The following is a 14,308-nucleotide window of genomic DNA, read 5'->3' as shown; positions in this document are numbered from 1 at the left end:
GAGCACAGGCTCCGGACGCGCAGGCTCAGCGGCCATGGCTCACGGGCCCAGCCGCTCCGCAGCATGTGGGATCTTCCCGGACCGGGGCACGAACCCGTGTCCCCTGCACCGGCAAGCGGACTCTCAACCACTGCGCCAGCAGGGAAGCCCTATGTTTTATGTTTTACACAGACTTCTTGAGGGTAGAACTTGTGACTTCCATGTCCTTATATCTCCTCACAGTGACCTGAACTTTTAGGGCCATTGTAAAAATGACATTCTTCTCGGTGAGTCTATCCTTCCTTTTAGAGTCCCCTGTCTATAAAACATTCTTCACTCAAGAGTAAAAAGTTATCAAAATTTAAATAAATCCTTGAATTTTTATAGCTCCAATATTTCCTTTTAGAGTAAATGTTGGAAGAAACTTTATACACACAAAATTTTTTTTAAGATTTATTCTTAAAACTAAATGAGGTGGTTTGATAAATCTGTCTGGTGTGAAACACAAACAATCATTTCCAGTTGTGAAAGAGCAGTGATTCTAAGTTATTTGGTGCAAATAAGCGGTTCTTTCCTGTCAACTCAATGACTTCTCACCAAACCATTCTGCCCAAAAGCGTACTTCCTTTCCACTGGAAGAGAAAGTGCCCATCGTGTGTGCACAGAGGTGGAGAGAATGGCATGGTGCTGGGTAGGGTGTGGTGTTGGTGGATTTGGATTAGATGATATGGGATTGTGAGAAATGACCCTTCATTTCTAGGTGGCTGGCTCCAGAAGGTGCAACCTCCTATCCTTACATGAAATCGGAGCTTACATTCATTGGAACTGAAGGCAGCATAGAGCAGATGTGCTACAGAAGGATAGCAAAGCAACAGGAAGACCAGTCCCTGAAGTTCACTTTTGGAAGGTGGATTCCAAGTCCAGCGGGACTCTTTAGGAGGACCTGGATGGTCAGATCCAATTATGTTGTTGCAGGCAGGTGGTTGTGTTGAGCAAAAGGAGGAACAGGCTTGAAATCAGAGGGCAGGTATCTGAGAGATGGCTTTTCCACTTGGGCAAGTCTCTCAGTCTTTCCGGTTCTGTTTCTTCATCTGTAAACTGGGGCAATAGCGTCACACCCTGTGAGTTGGTCTATCCAAATAACAGACAGACACAACCGCGCACACAGAAAAACAACCCCTATAATAGTTCTCCCGACATATATCAACCGTAAACAATTCATTATTCATTCACTCATTTATTTATTCAACAAACGCTTTTGCAACCAAGGCACTGTGCCTTGTGCCAAGCACTGCAACAAGTATACAGCTGCATAAAAGTGAAGGTGCAAAAATTCTAGTTCAAGTCCTTAATAAATGGTAGATGAATCATAAACCAAAGCATGGAAATAAAGAATGACTTGCAGTTGGTTCTCCAGCTACTGTTGTGATCCTCAAATATTGTTTTGGTGCACAGTTTTTGAGCAAAACAGTGCCAGTTTCTTTATAATGGACAGAAGGCTCTCCTTTTTAGGAGCTTATATTTTGATGGGACATAAAGGCAGAGATCCTTGGGTCTTACACAAATCAAATACATAAGTGACGGATCGTATGTACTGAGCACAGTGATGTGGGGAATCAAGAGAGTAGACTCTGGGTAAAATCAGCAGAGTTTCTCATTATTCACAGATGATCTTTTAGGGAAGGTGGGACATCTGGGGGATATCTGGAGGTCAGCTGAAAATAGAACCAAGTTTTCGTTGATTTTCAGACATACCTGCAGATAAATAACGAATGACTTACGAGGTTAACAAGTTTGATACCGTTCTATTGAACAAACCATTCGTGCCTCATCATTTTGGAGTGTGTCGTAAATCTGGCAACACGGGTGAGAAGTTTATTTGCAACTGTCATATCGGATAGGCCTAGAGAAAACACAGCTTGTTTGATTTTACTTATTAACTCTGACTGCAGTAACTGGAAGAAGTGCATTCCTTTTTCTTACCTAAAAATTAGGGGTTACTATATTTCTGAGCAAAATGCATATTAGAAAACCATGTTGAGGTTGCGAGTGGAGGGAGCCAGTGGCTGGGGTGAGAAATGTTCTGGACAGAAGCGTGTGTCTCTGGGTCTGCGTGTGTGTTGGTTGGGGGCGAGGAGGGTTGCATTGTATCATTTTTCACATCTGTCTGTTAAGCTTCTCCTGTTTCAAGAACTTTGGATTTTTACAGTCAATTTAGGAGACACTGTGTCTTCAAGCATTTATAATCCTCAAAGAGTAGGGAGGGGGAAGGGAGGAGAAGACAAGCTCACATCAGGGCAGGAAAGCTGAGTCTCATCCAGCCCTTCGGTTTGGGGCTCTCTTCGCAGCTGCTGCAATCCGAGGAAATCTTTGCATCTCAGGGTGGCTTCTCTAGTCAATAAAGTCATAGGAGACTCTTTGCTAGGTCATCACTGCCAGATTATTTAATTGCTAGATTATCATCTAGCATTGGAACCCTGATACAGTGCATGGCAGACCAGCTGATCATCACCTCAGTGCACAGCCTCTCTCAGAAACCCGCAGCCTGGGCTGGGCCCTCAGGGGAAAGACCTGGTGACCACTGTCTTCAGAGCCTACCCAGTTTCTCTCTGTTTCTCTGTCTTTTTGTCTCTCTCATTGTTCCCATCTCTGTTATCTTTTGTCTTTCTTCCAGCTCTCTTTATTTTCCTTTTCCCTCGAGTCCTGTACAAAATGGGCTTTAATTCAACACGCTTTGGAATAAAATCATAAACATTAGTTTGCTAAATAAAACACTGCACACACACACACACGAAATATTTTCTATTTGTTAAAACAAAAGAGAATTTAAACAGCTCTCTGGAATGTAGAAGCCTGGGGCAGATTGTCTGTTTGGATTGGTGATCCTCAGTCCAGAATTTCCTCATGTCTGGATTGTGGGCCCAAAAAAGAAAATATATGTGGGAAACCCATATGTGGATCTTTGAGTCTGTGGAGAGTATAGAGAAGTGAATGGGAGTGGGAGGAGGTCCTCATTTTATTCAGGTCCAGGGAACAGATTTAAGCTTCTGTTTGGTGACTGAGGATCTTAAAGGGCTCAAGGTGAGTGTTTGTAGGTCATGCGGCAGCCCCATGAGGTCAGGGGCAGCTGTGTACTCCTCTCCACGGCGCATCTTCCCTCGCCTACCTCCCTGCCCCCAGGACACAGCCCCTAGTGCTCATAAATGTCTATAGAACGAAAGAATTCAGGAATAGGTGTCGGGTCAGAAGTTGTAAGAGAATGGCTTGAATATATTCTGATTCCCCAAGCTCTTTATCTGTTTATTTTCTTATTCCTCTCTATCCGTGCTGTTAGTTTTTTCCTTGTTATGTGTCTCTTTCCAACAGGGAAGGGCAAAAAACCCAGTTTCGGTTATCAGAGGATTTCAGTAAATGAGCCATCACCTGTCTGCCCATGAACCAAGTGGGCGGGAAGCCAGGTCTTCCGTCCAAGAAGAGTTTGTGATGCCTTAGACTCCAGAGTATCCTTTCCACAAGGCTATAAACACACTCTTAGTTCACTGTCCTTCTGGTGAGGAAGACAGCTGAACGGTTGGAACGCTTGAAACCACGTGGTGCTATCTGGAGAGCACATTTCTTTCTTTTTTTTTTCAGCATGAAATATTGTTCTTTTGGGAAACGCACCTTCCACCTTAATCCTGCAACCTTCTTATGTTCCGTTACGGTGTCAGGAACGATGTGCTGGGGGAGGAAATACCCTGAACTGAACTTGATCCTTAGGCCCGTGGGTGAGACATTGTAGCAACAAATAGTTCCTGCACGCCATGCCTCAGTTTCTCTTTTTTTCAGATTGAGAGATTTTTCTTGCTATACATGTCAAATAGGTAAAGAGGAACAGAAGGACTGTGATGTTTTATTGCAAATTGGAAGAAATGAAGATTTCAAACCAAACTAAAAAATGTTTCTTTGTGGAATCACTGCAGGGAGAATATCCACTGAACGCAGCCATGGAATCCGAGAACCTATTAATAATTAAGAATCAGAAAAGATCATGGATTGACCATATACTCTGTGACCTGCCCTGTCCTAAGTGGATCATATTCAGTATTTCATTTAATGTTCATAGTAATACTGAGACAGAGGTTTTACTTCTGTTGCTTTAGTATAGCCAAAGAACCTAAGACCAAGAGGAGGTAACTAAGTTTTGAAGTGATGAGTCCCCATGTCAGAGGTCCTTAGCCTATGGCTTCCCAGTCACAGGGCTGGAGCCCTGGAGTGATTTGTGAGGATATCCTTGGTGTCAGGTAAATCCCAGGTTGACTGATGTTTGGGCAGGAGGATGAAGGTATGTATCTTCCCTGACCTTCAGCGTGTATTATGGGCCCATCCTGTGTGGTTCCACAGGGTTCTTTAGACATCCCACCCTCCATCCCACTGCTCTGTGTGGGATTTCTGCTAACTTGTTTCTGCCCTAGGCTGGGAGCTCCTTGAGGTTGAGAGCTCTATGTTGTTCACTATGTTTCTGCAGAACATAGCGCTACACAGAGCCCGGTAGTGGAGATACTAATCGTAAGGTTTGTGGAATGAATGAAGGTGGGCCTCCATCCATGCAATCACGCAAACGGGTAGTTCCTATAGTAGTTAGGGTTGCTTGGGGTAGAAGGGCAAACAGCTAACCCTGTGCCTAGGGTAAGGGCCAACAGATGGCCGAATGGATGTGTGGATGGCTACACACATGGATGGAAGGGGGAGATAGTACAATAGCAGAGAATGCTTCTGTCCTGGGCACTAGGAAATTTATGAAATATGTTCTGAAATGTTGCTGTGACTCCTCCCTATCCTTCCCAACCTCCTATCCCTGAGATGCCCAAACTATTCAGCATGAATTTTTTCTTGCTGCTCTCAAACACTTCCAGGACCTCTGTGGGCCTCATGAGGAACCTGCTTGCCCACAAGTTCTTTCTCACATGCTGTGTATGTAGATTCTATTACTGTATCAGACCACTTAGGGGATGCTGACCATTCTGGGCTGAGGTTTTCAAGTAGAAGAATTCTAGGACTGGAGATGGGGCAGTGGGGTTTGGTAGAATGGTATTAAACAAGGTTAGGGTCCATGTTACTTCCATTGCAGTGCCGGACCCAGACTTAGCCAGGTGCTATGGGGGCCCCAGGTGCAGGGGGCCGTGGAAAGTACTGTAAGGGCGTGGAGTGCACCACCCAGCCTGTTGAAGGAGGATGGGAGTGAAACCAGCAGCTGTGCTCAAGGTTCTGTTTTCAGTTCCCCAAAAGATCTTCTTGACCAAAGCGGTGTGACCGTTGCTATGACAGTTGCTATCTTGGTCCTTGGCGCTCTCCTTTGTAAGATGTCATTACTTTTTTGGTCTTCTCAGGCCAGTCACCATGAAACTCAGTAAGAACCAATCTGGGGTTGGGGTGGTCTGGGCATGGTTTTGGGGCCTCAGCACTGTGATGGTGAAAAACATTGGGGGTGCTAAGAGGGACGTTTGGTTAATGAGTTATTTTTCCAAACTAGACCAACATACCTAGTTGTCTTAGGCTTGGCTGACCCTCCATTTTTGCTGAGGGTCTTGAATTCCTCCCCCTGAGAAGTCTGTAATGAGCTCATTGTTACATTTAGTAAAAACAAAACAGTTAGAACACTGGCTTCGAATCTCAATTCTGTCTCTAAGTGACCAGGCTATGCCATGCTTTTTAGTCTCCTCATCTGTTAATGAGAGATTTGATTTCTAAGCTCCTCTCACTCTAGGATTCAATGGTTCTTTGCCCCTGAAAATGGCAGCTGTGAATAGTGGTTATTAAGGGATTGTGCTTTAGAGTTTGGGCTCTTGATCAGGTTGCCTGAGTTTGAAAACTGATTTTGGTATTTACTGATTGTCTGACTTGGACACAGTGTTTACTCTAAGTCTTAGTTTCCTTATAATACAAACTACCCATGGGTTCTTGGAGGATTCAGTGACATGATCTCTGTCAGTGTTGAGACATTACTATCCATTATTCTATCACAGAGTACAAACCTATTACAACTCAACATGTGTGAGCCACCAACAGTATTACAGAAGATCTTCTCTGTGTATTCTTTGTTTCCTACCTTGACCATCAACATGTTACAGTGTCATGGATTGGAGGCAGCTCCTCATTTGCTCTGTGAGCCCCTGATGAAATAAAAACTTGTATACTTTCTTGAAAAGGACTCATAGAGAGAGAAGATCCTTATTCACCATCCAGCCCAACACTTTTGCTAGTATTATAGGAGTTGATTGAGGCCTAACTGGTAAGATTACAAACCAATGACATTGAAAACCTACAGAGAACCTGCCATGTGCAAAACTATGAAAAAGACATGGTGGTTTGGGCTTGGTAACCGTAGTTTAAGTCATGGTTCTACCTCGCATGAGCTCTGTAATACTAAGCACTTGACATAACGTTCTTAGTCTCAGTTTCCTCATCCATGAGGCAAGGACATCAGTGCCCATGGACACCCCCTTCTCTTCTGTTACTGGGTGAGCTGTCTGTGTTCCTAGCTAAGGGCAACACCTCCACCTGTGCTCCCCCTTTCCCACCTCACCTTCTCAAGGACATGCTCCAGTAGTTTTCCCTTCTCTCTCCTACAGCACCAGATCTTCTTTCTCTACTAGATGATTCTCATAAACATTTGTCAGGAAGAAAGAAATTTTCCTCTACCCTTCTAGGTTCTTCTGGCTGGTCTGAGATTTAAATTGACCTGAGACAGATTAACAGGAGAAAAACACAGTTTAATAACCTGCATAAGTGGGAGAGACCCAGAAAAACTGAGCAACTCACCAAAATGGCTGCAACCGTCACCTTAATTACCGTCTTCAGCTAAAGACGAAAGAGGATGTTGGGGGTAGTGGCTTGGGACTTGAAAGGGGCGGAAGGCAATTCACACGGAGATGGAAAGGTAAATGGTGGGTAAATAAATGTTTGCTGGGCCAGGCAGAGATAATGGGACATGGAGTGGACTCTGATCTCTGAGAGTTTCCCCACCACACGCAGCTCATGTTCTTTGTAGACATGTCTGGTGATAGCTCTACTCTGGGAACAGGCCCTCAATCTAAATTTTTTTAGGCAGTTAGGGGCAAGGTCAACATTTCTTCCTGAGTCTTTTGAGCCTTAATTGTTTTCAGCTCAAAATAATCCACATGCCAGAGAGACATTTTGGGGTGGCAAGTTTTGCTCCCGACACATTCAAAAATGCTGTCATTTCTCTTCTCTTTCCAGATACTGCCTCACTCCTCTCCTTCCCTTTTCCAACTCTTTCCTTGAAAGAATTGTTCATGCCCACTGTCTCCACTTTCTTTCCTCCGATTTTCTTTTGAATCCATTCAGATCAGACTTTTGCCTGCCATTCTATAGAAACTGATCTTATCTGTTCACCAGTGACCCCCTACGTCACTCAATCCAATGGTCCATTTTCATTCCAATTGACAACTGATCAATTTTCCCTCTTTAGAACATCTCTTCTCTTGGATTCCAGGACAACACTACTCTCCTGATTTTCCTTCTTCTCTGACCAATCCTTTTCAGTCTTCTTTTCTGGTTCCTTCTCATCTCAGTAATCACTTAATGTTGGAGTGCCTCCCAGTTCAGTGCTTGGATTTCTCTATCCATGCTCACTAGCTAGGTACCCTCTCACAGTCTGTTGCAATCTGACAGCTTTTAACACCATCTGCATGGTGATGACACTACATTTATGTCTCTAGTACTGACCTCTCTCTTCTGAATTCCAGGTTCTTATATCCAGCTGTCTACCTGCCATGTTTGCTTGGTTGTCTAATAGGCATCTCAGATTTAACATGTCCAAAATAGAGCTCTTAAATCATCAATAATCAAGGCAATGTCTATTGGTATCAGGATAGACAAATAGGCCATGGAATGGGAAAGAAAGCATAGAAATAGACCCTACTTTACGGGGTCAATTTATTTCAACAAATATGCCAAAGTAATCCAACAAAGGGAAGGAAAGTCTTTAAAAATAAATGGTGCTGGAACAACTGAATATTACATGAAAAAAAATGTATGTTGACTCCTATACCTCATACTATATGCAAAATTAATTCCAGATGGGTCAAAATTGAGCTCCTGTCTTTTCTCCCAGACCTGCACATTCTGTAAGCTTTCTTATTTCATTAGAGCAGCTCTATCCTTCTAATTCCTTAGGCAAAGAACCCTGGGTGCACCCTTGTTTCCTCTGTCCTTCCCCACATCCACACTGTCAGCATGTCCTATTAGCCCTACTTTCAAAGCAGCACCATCTCTTGCTTGGGTTCTTCTAGTAGAAAGAGGAAAGGGAAAGGGGAAGTGGAGATAGATGTTTATCTGTTTGTCTTTTTACACTGTGCCTCATTCAGGAACTGGCAATTCCAAGGTCTAACTCTTCCGTTGTGTCCGCAGCCTAACAAGTCTCTTTGTTCTTTCTTGAGACCCCGGACCCCAGGGATCTCAGGTGCCTGCCAGGCCTCTTCCTCTTCCCATAGAAGGTGCCACAGGTCCACAGACTACTGGTCATTTCCCATTTCCCTAAACCATTCTCCTATCTGATGCTCTTGCTTCATGGGGCTGGTGTAACCTTCTTGTGCATCACTTGGCTGTCCTATTGGACTGTAAGAGCATTAATGGTTTACTGAGGCTGACTTGTCAGTACAGATGGAAGTTTGTTGAGAACCGAACTCTCATCTCTGTCATCCCCATTGTGTTAGTTTGCTTGGGCTGCTGTAACAAAGTACCACCAACTGGGTGGCTTGAAACAGCAGCAATTTATTCTCTTTCAGTTCTGGAGGCCAGAAGCCTGAAATTAAAGTGGTTCTTCCTTGAAGCTCTGAAGCAGAAGCCACCCCGTGTCTCTTTCCTAGCTTTGGTGGCTCTCCAATGATCCTTGACATAAATTAGCTTGCAACTGCGTTACTCCGGTCTCTGCCTGGCTTTTTCCCTGTGTGTCTCTGTATCTCTAATCTTCCTCTCCGTAGAAGGACACCAGGCATTAGGTTTAGGGCCCCCCTTAATCCAAAATGACCTCCTTTTTCTTTTGTTTTGCATTTTATTTTATTATTTTTTTAAATTGGGGCATAGTTTCTTTACAATGTAGTGTTAGTTTCTGCTGTACAGCGAAATGAATCAGCTATATGTATACATACATCCCCTCTTTATTGGATTTCCTTCCCACTTAGGTCACCACAGAGCATTGAGTAGAGTTCCCTGTGCTATGCAGCAGTTCTCATTAGTTATCTATTTTAAACATAGTAGTGTATATATGCCAATGCCAATCTCCCAATTCATCCCAATGACCTCCTTTTTTAAAACTTTTTTTTAGAACCTTTTATTTATTTAGTTATTGGCTGCACAGCCTGCAGGATCTCAGTTCCCTGAACAGGGATCGAATCTGCACCCCCTGTTGTGGAAGTGCAGAGCCTTAACCACTGGACCACCAGGGAAGTCCTTAAAACTTTTTATTTTGAAAAAATTATAAATTAACAGGAAGTTGCAAAGATAGAACAGAGAGGTCTGGTGTGCCTTGCACTCAGTTTCCCCTGATGGTTACTTCTTAACATGATTACAGCACAGTATCAAACCCAGCAATGTGACATTGGTACAATGTGTGTGTATCATTTTATGTCATGTTATCACGTGTCTAGATGTATGGAACCACCACTGCAATCCAGAAACAGGATTATTCTCTTACCACCAAGATCTCCCTTCATAGTCACAGTCTTTTTTCCCCCCACCATCCCTCACCCCTGGCAACCAGTAATCTATTCTCCATCTCTACAATTTTGTCACTTCAAGAATGTTATGTAGGGGACTTCCCTGGCAGTCCAGCGGTCTTCGGTGCAGCCAAAAAAAGAAAAAAGAAAAAAAAGAACGTTATGGAAAAAGAATCATGTACTATATTACTCAGCCATAAAAAGGAACGAAATTGGGTCATTTGTAGAGACATGGATGGACCTAGAGACTGTCATACAGAGTCAAGTAAGTCAGAAAGAGAAAAACAAATATCATATATTAACACATATATGTGGAATCTAGAAAAATGTTACAGATGAACTGGTTTGCAAGGCAGAAATAGAGACACAGATGTAGAGAACAAACGTATGGACACCAAGGGGGGAAAGTGGTGGATGGGGGGTGGGATGAATTGGGAGATTGGGACTGACATATATACACTAATATGTGTAAAATAGATAACTAATAAGAACCTGCTGTATAGCACAGGGAACTCCACTTCGCTGTACAGTAGAAACTAACACAACATTGTAAAACAACTATACCCCAATTAAAAAAAAAAAAAAAAAGAACCATGTACTATGTGACCTGTTGAGACTGGCTTTTTTTCACTCAGTATAGTACACTTCAGAATCATCCACGTTGTTGCATGTATCAGTACTTTGTTTCTTTTTATTGCTACACGGCATCCGTGACATGGATGTATCACAATCTGTTCAGCCTACTGAGAATCATGTTGAGGGATCTGCTGAGTCACCTTTTGTGTCACCTGTTGGGGGCCATGTTGGTTGTTTCCAGTTTTTAGTTATACATACAAACCTGTTACGAAAAGTAGGTACAGGTTTTTGTGTGGATGTACTTTTTCATTTTGGGGGGTTAAATGCCCTGGAATGCAATTGCTGGTGTATTTTGTTTCGTTTTTTAAGAAACTGACAAACTATTTTCTGGAGCGTTGCCTGAGGCATCTTACTTTTCTACCAGCAGTGTATGAAAGATCCAGTTCACTGCATCTTCACCAGCATTTCAGGATTCACATCTGCAAAAACCCTATTCCGAAATGAGGTCACATTTTTAGGGACTGGGAATTTGAGCATATCTTTTTGAGGGACACAATTCAACCCATAACACCTGTCTTCACTTCTTTGGGTCGTGGTGGGTCTGGTTTCAGAGTTTTGCTTTATGAGAAGACCCTTGCTTGGGATCAGACGTGCCATTGATTGTTGAGTTTTGCCACCAGAGATGAATGAGAAAGTTTATGTCATTTGAAGGGACATTACTGAGTCTTTCTGAACTCTACTCAGACCCTCAGAATTTCAAAGACGTGATAATAATGAATATTCTCAAGAGGTACAGTGTCAGTGTTGTCCTTCTATCCACCTCTTTCCATGAATGTTCTTTCCCACTTGCTCCAGGACTGAAAGGAAAGGAAAAAAGAAGAAAAATTGGGTTATAAATTTATTTAGGGAAAGGACAGCATTTTAGTTACTTCTGTACCTCTTTCAGGGTGTAGGCTAAGAAAGGTGCTCAGTAAATGTTTGGATGGATGAGTAGATGAGAGGGGAAGGGCTGGGGTCTGGGGGAGGACAGTCAAAGTTGGTTTTATATGTGCCCCTCCTGCCCCCTGCTTCCCAAACACATAACCTTTCATACATGGGATCCCAATACCTGGTCCATGTTAATTCCATCCTTTGCCCATTGTTGAATGTCTGTTCCATTCCATTTCTACGTATATATGCTCCTGGTTAGCCAGATAGAGGAGGAGTCCCTGGGAAGGTAGCATTTGACCCTCTATTCTGTGCAGCAGTGTAAGTACTGGAAGGCAGAATTGTATAGGTGTCAAGAGAGCAGAATTAGGGGACTTCCCTGGTGGTCCAACGATTAAGACTCCTCGCCCTCAATGCAGGGGGCATGGGTTTGATCCCTGGTCAGGGAACTAGATCCCGCATGCTGCAGCTAAAATATCCCTCGTGCCACAACTAAAGATCCCGCATGCCGCAACTAAGACCCAGCGTAGCCAAATAAATAAGTATTAAAAAAAAAAAAAGAGAGAGAGCAGAATTAGGCAGGTAGGGATTTGATTCCTGGACCACCACTTACCAGCTGTGTGGCCTTGACCTATTACTTATGCCTCTTAGCCTCTCTTATCTGTAAATTGAGTATATTTCTTTATGTGAACTTATCTTGAAATAGAATGTATATAAAGAGATGTGCACAGATCATAACTTTACAGCTCGATAAAGTTTCACAAAGTGGCACACATCGCATTATCAAAACTTCATAAGCCCCTTCTTGTCTCCTAGGCACTACCTCACCCCACCCCCCAGCCAAAAGTAATCCCTATCTCAATTTCTAGTTGTATTTTTCCTGGTTTTGAACTCTATATAGATGATAATATATAGGACATGTCTTTTGTGTTTGGTTTCTTTTGCTTATGTCATGTTTATGAGATGCATCATTGTTGTTGGGTACAGTTGTAGTTTATTAGTTCTCTTACTGAATAGTATTCCAATGTGCAAACATGCTACAATTTAATGACCCATTCTCCTGTTGGTGGACATTTAGATTGTTTCCAGTTTTTGGCTTTTATTAATGAAGCTACTCTGAAAAATTCTTGCATGAGCTTTTTTGGTGGACAGGGACACAGTCATTCAGGTGTAGGATTGCTGGGTTATAGAGTATGAATATCTCTCAGCTTTATAGAACCTGACTCACATTTTAATGAATGCTTTTAACCGTGTAACGTAGTGAGAATTAAATTATGTCATGGAAAGCAATCAGCATGGTCTTCGGCAGATAGAAGGCCCTCAATACGTATTGTGTGTAAAATGTAACAAAGGCATCATATTCCCTTAAGTTGAAGTGCCGCGATGGACTTAAACATTTCCTATTGCTTGTTCACTTACGTCGTTATCATTGTTTTGTTGTTTTACATAGATGTTATTTTGCATGGATGACTCTTTTTCTAGCTGTTCCCTTCTTTTGATAGATTTGCTTTTGGTAAATTAGATTCGACTGGATCAAAGAATATGTGATAGTAAGAACCGTCACCCTTAAAAGGACTCTGAGGGCCTGCTGAAGAGGGGAATCACAGAGGCAAGCATCTCAATCCCAATAAAATAGATAATAAGAACCTACTGTATGGCACAGGGAACAGTACTCAATACTCTGTAATGACCTATATGGGAATAGAATCTAAAAAAGAGTGGATATATGTATATGTACAACTGAATCCCTTTGCTGTACCCCTGAAACTAACACAACATTGTAAATTAACTATATTTCAATTAAAAAAAAAAGGGGGGGCTTCCCTGGTGGCGCAGTCGTTGAGAATCCGCCTGCCAATGCAGGGGACATGGGTTCGAGCCCTGGTCCGGGAAGATCCCAAATGCTGCAGAGCAACTAAGCCCGTGAGCCACAACTGCTGAGCCCGTGCACTGCAACTACTGAAGCCTGTGCACCTAGAGCCCGTGCTCCGCAACAAGAGAAGCCACCACAATGAGAAGCCCGCTTGCTGCAACTAGAGAAACCCTGTGTGCAGCAATGAAGACCTAACACGGCCAAAAATAAAATAAATAAAATAAATAAATTAAAAAAAAAAAAAGAGGCAAGCCTGTCATAGCATGGCCCGGGAGAGGGCTGGGAAGATAGGCGGCTTGTGGGTTTCATGGAAGAGCGTCTTATAGGGGACAGTACGGTAGGGTAGAATGGAGGATGATGATTTTTATAAATGATGGTGTCGTTTTTAGCAACTCAATATTTAGTTCCTTAGAACTGCTGGCAGCGGTCCCCAACCTTTTTGGCACCAGGGACCAGGTGGAAGACAATTTTTTCACGGGGTGGGGGGGTGGGGGTGGGGTTGGGGATGGTTCAGGTGGTAATGCAGGCTATGGGGAGCTGCAGACGAAGCTTCTCTCACTTGCCTGCCACTCGCCTCCTACCGTACGGCCCACTGGGGACCTCTGCCTTGGAAGATAAACTGGGTCATTAGAAAAACAATGTTTTGTTCCTTTTTATGGCTGAGTAATATTCCATTGTATATATGTGCCACATCTTCTTTATCCATTCATCTGTCGATGGACACTTAGGTTGCTTCCATGTCCTGGCTATTGTAAATAGAGCTGCAATGAACACTGTGGCACATGACTCTTTTTGAATTATGGTTTTCTCAGTGTATATGCCCAGTAGTGGGATTGCTGGGTCGTATGGTAGTTCTAGTTTTAGTTTTTTAAGGAAACTCCATACTGTTCTCTATAGTGGCTGTATCAAGTTACATTCCCACCAACAGTGCAAGAGGGTTCCCTTTTCTCTACACCCTCTCCAGCATTTATTGTTTCTAGATTTTTTGATGATGGCCATTCTGACCGGTGTGAGATGATATCTCATTGTAGTTTTGATTTGCATTTCTCTAATGATTAATGATGTTGAGCATTCTTTCATGTGTCTGTTGGCAATCTGTATATCTTCGTGAGGTGGATGGACCTAGAGACTGTCATACAGAGTGAAGTAAGTCAGAAAGGGAAAAATAAATACCGTATGCTAACACATATATATGGAATCTAAAGAAAAAAAAAAAAAAAGGTCATGAAGAACT

At 42.9% G+C, this 14,308-nt stretch overlaps 1 protein-coding gene across 2 annotated transcripts in view; it reads left to right on the top strand.

Annotated features, from left to right (window-relative positions):
* Positions 1-14,308, top strand: part of RPIA (ribose 5-phosphate isomerase A) — a 95,723-nt gene that overhangs the window by 50,907 nt on the left and 30,508 nt on the right. The window lies entirely within an intron of this gene.

This window comes from Aethalodelphis obliquidens, unplaced genomic scaffold (assembly GCF_003676395.1).
Source record: "Aethalodelphis obliquidens isolate GAN/ISIS:26980383/991018 unplaced genomic scaffold, ASM367639v1 scaffold35, whole genome shotgun sequence".
NCBI classification, from domain to species: Eukaryota; Metazoa; Chordata; class Mammalia; order Artiodactyla; family Delphinidae; genus Aethalodelphis; species Aethalodelphis obliquidens.
The sequence above is the reverse complement of the archived record's forward strand: the minus strand, read 5'-3'. Positions and strand labels throughout refer to the sequence as shown.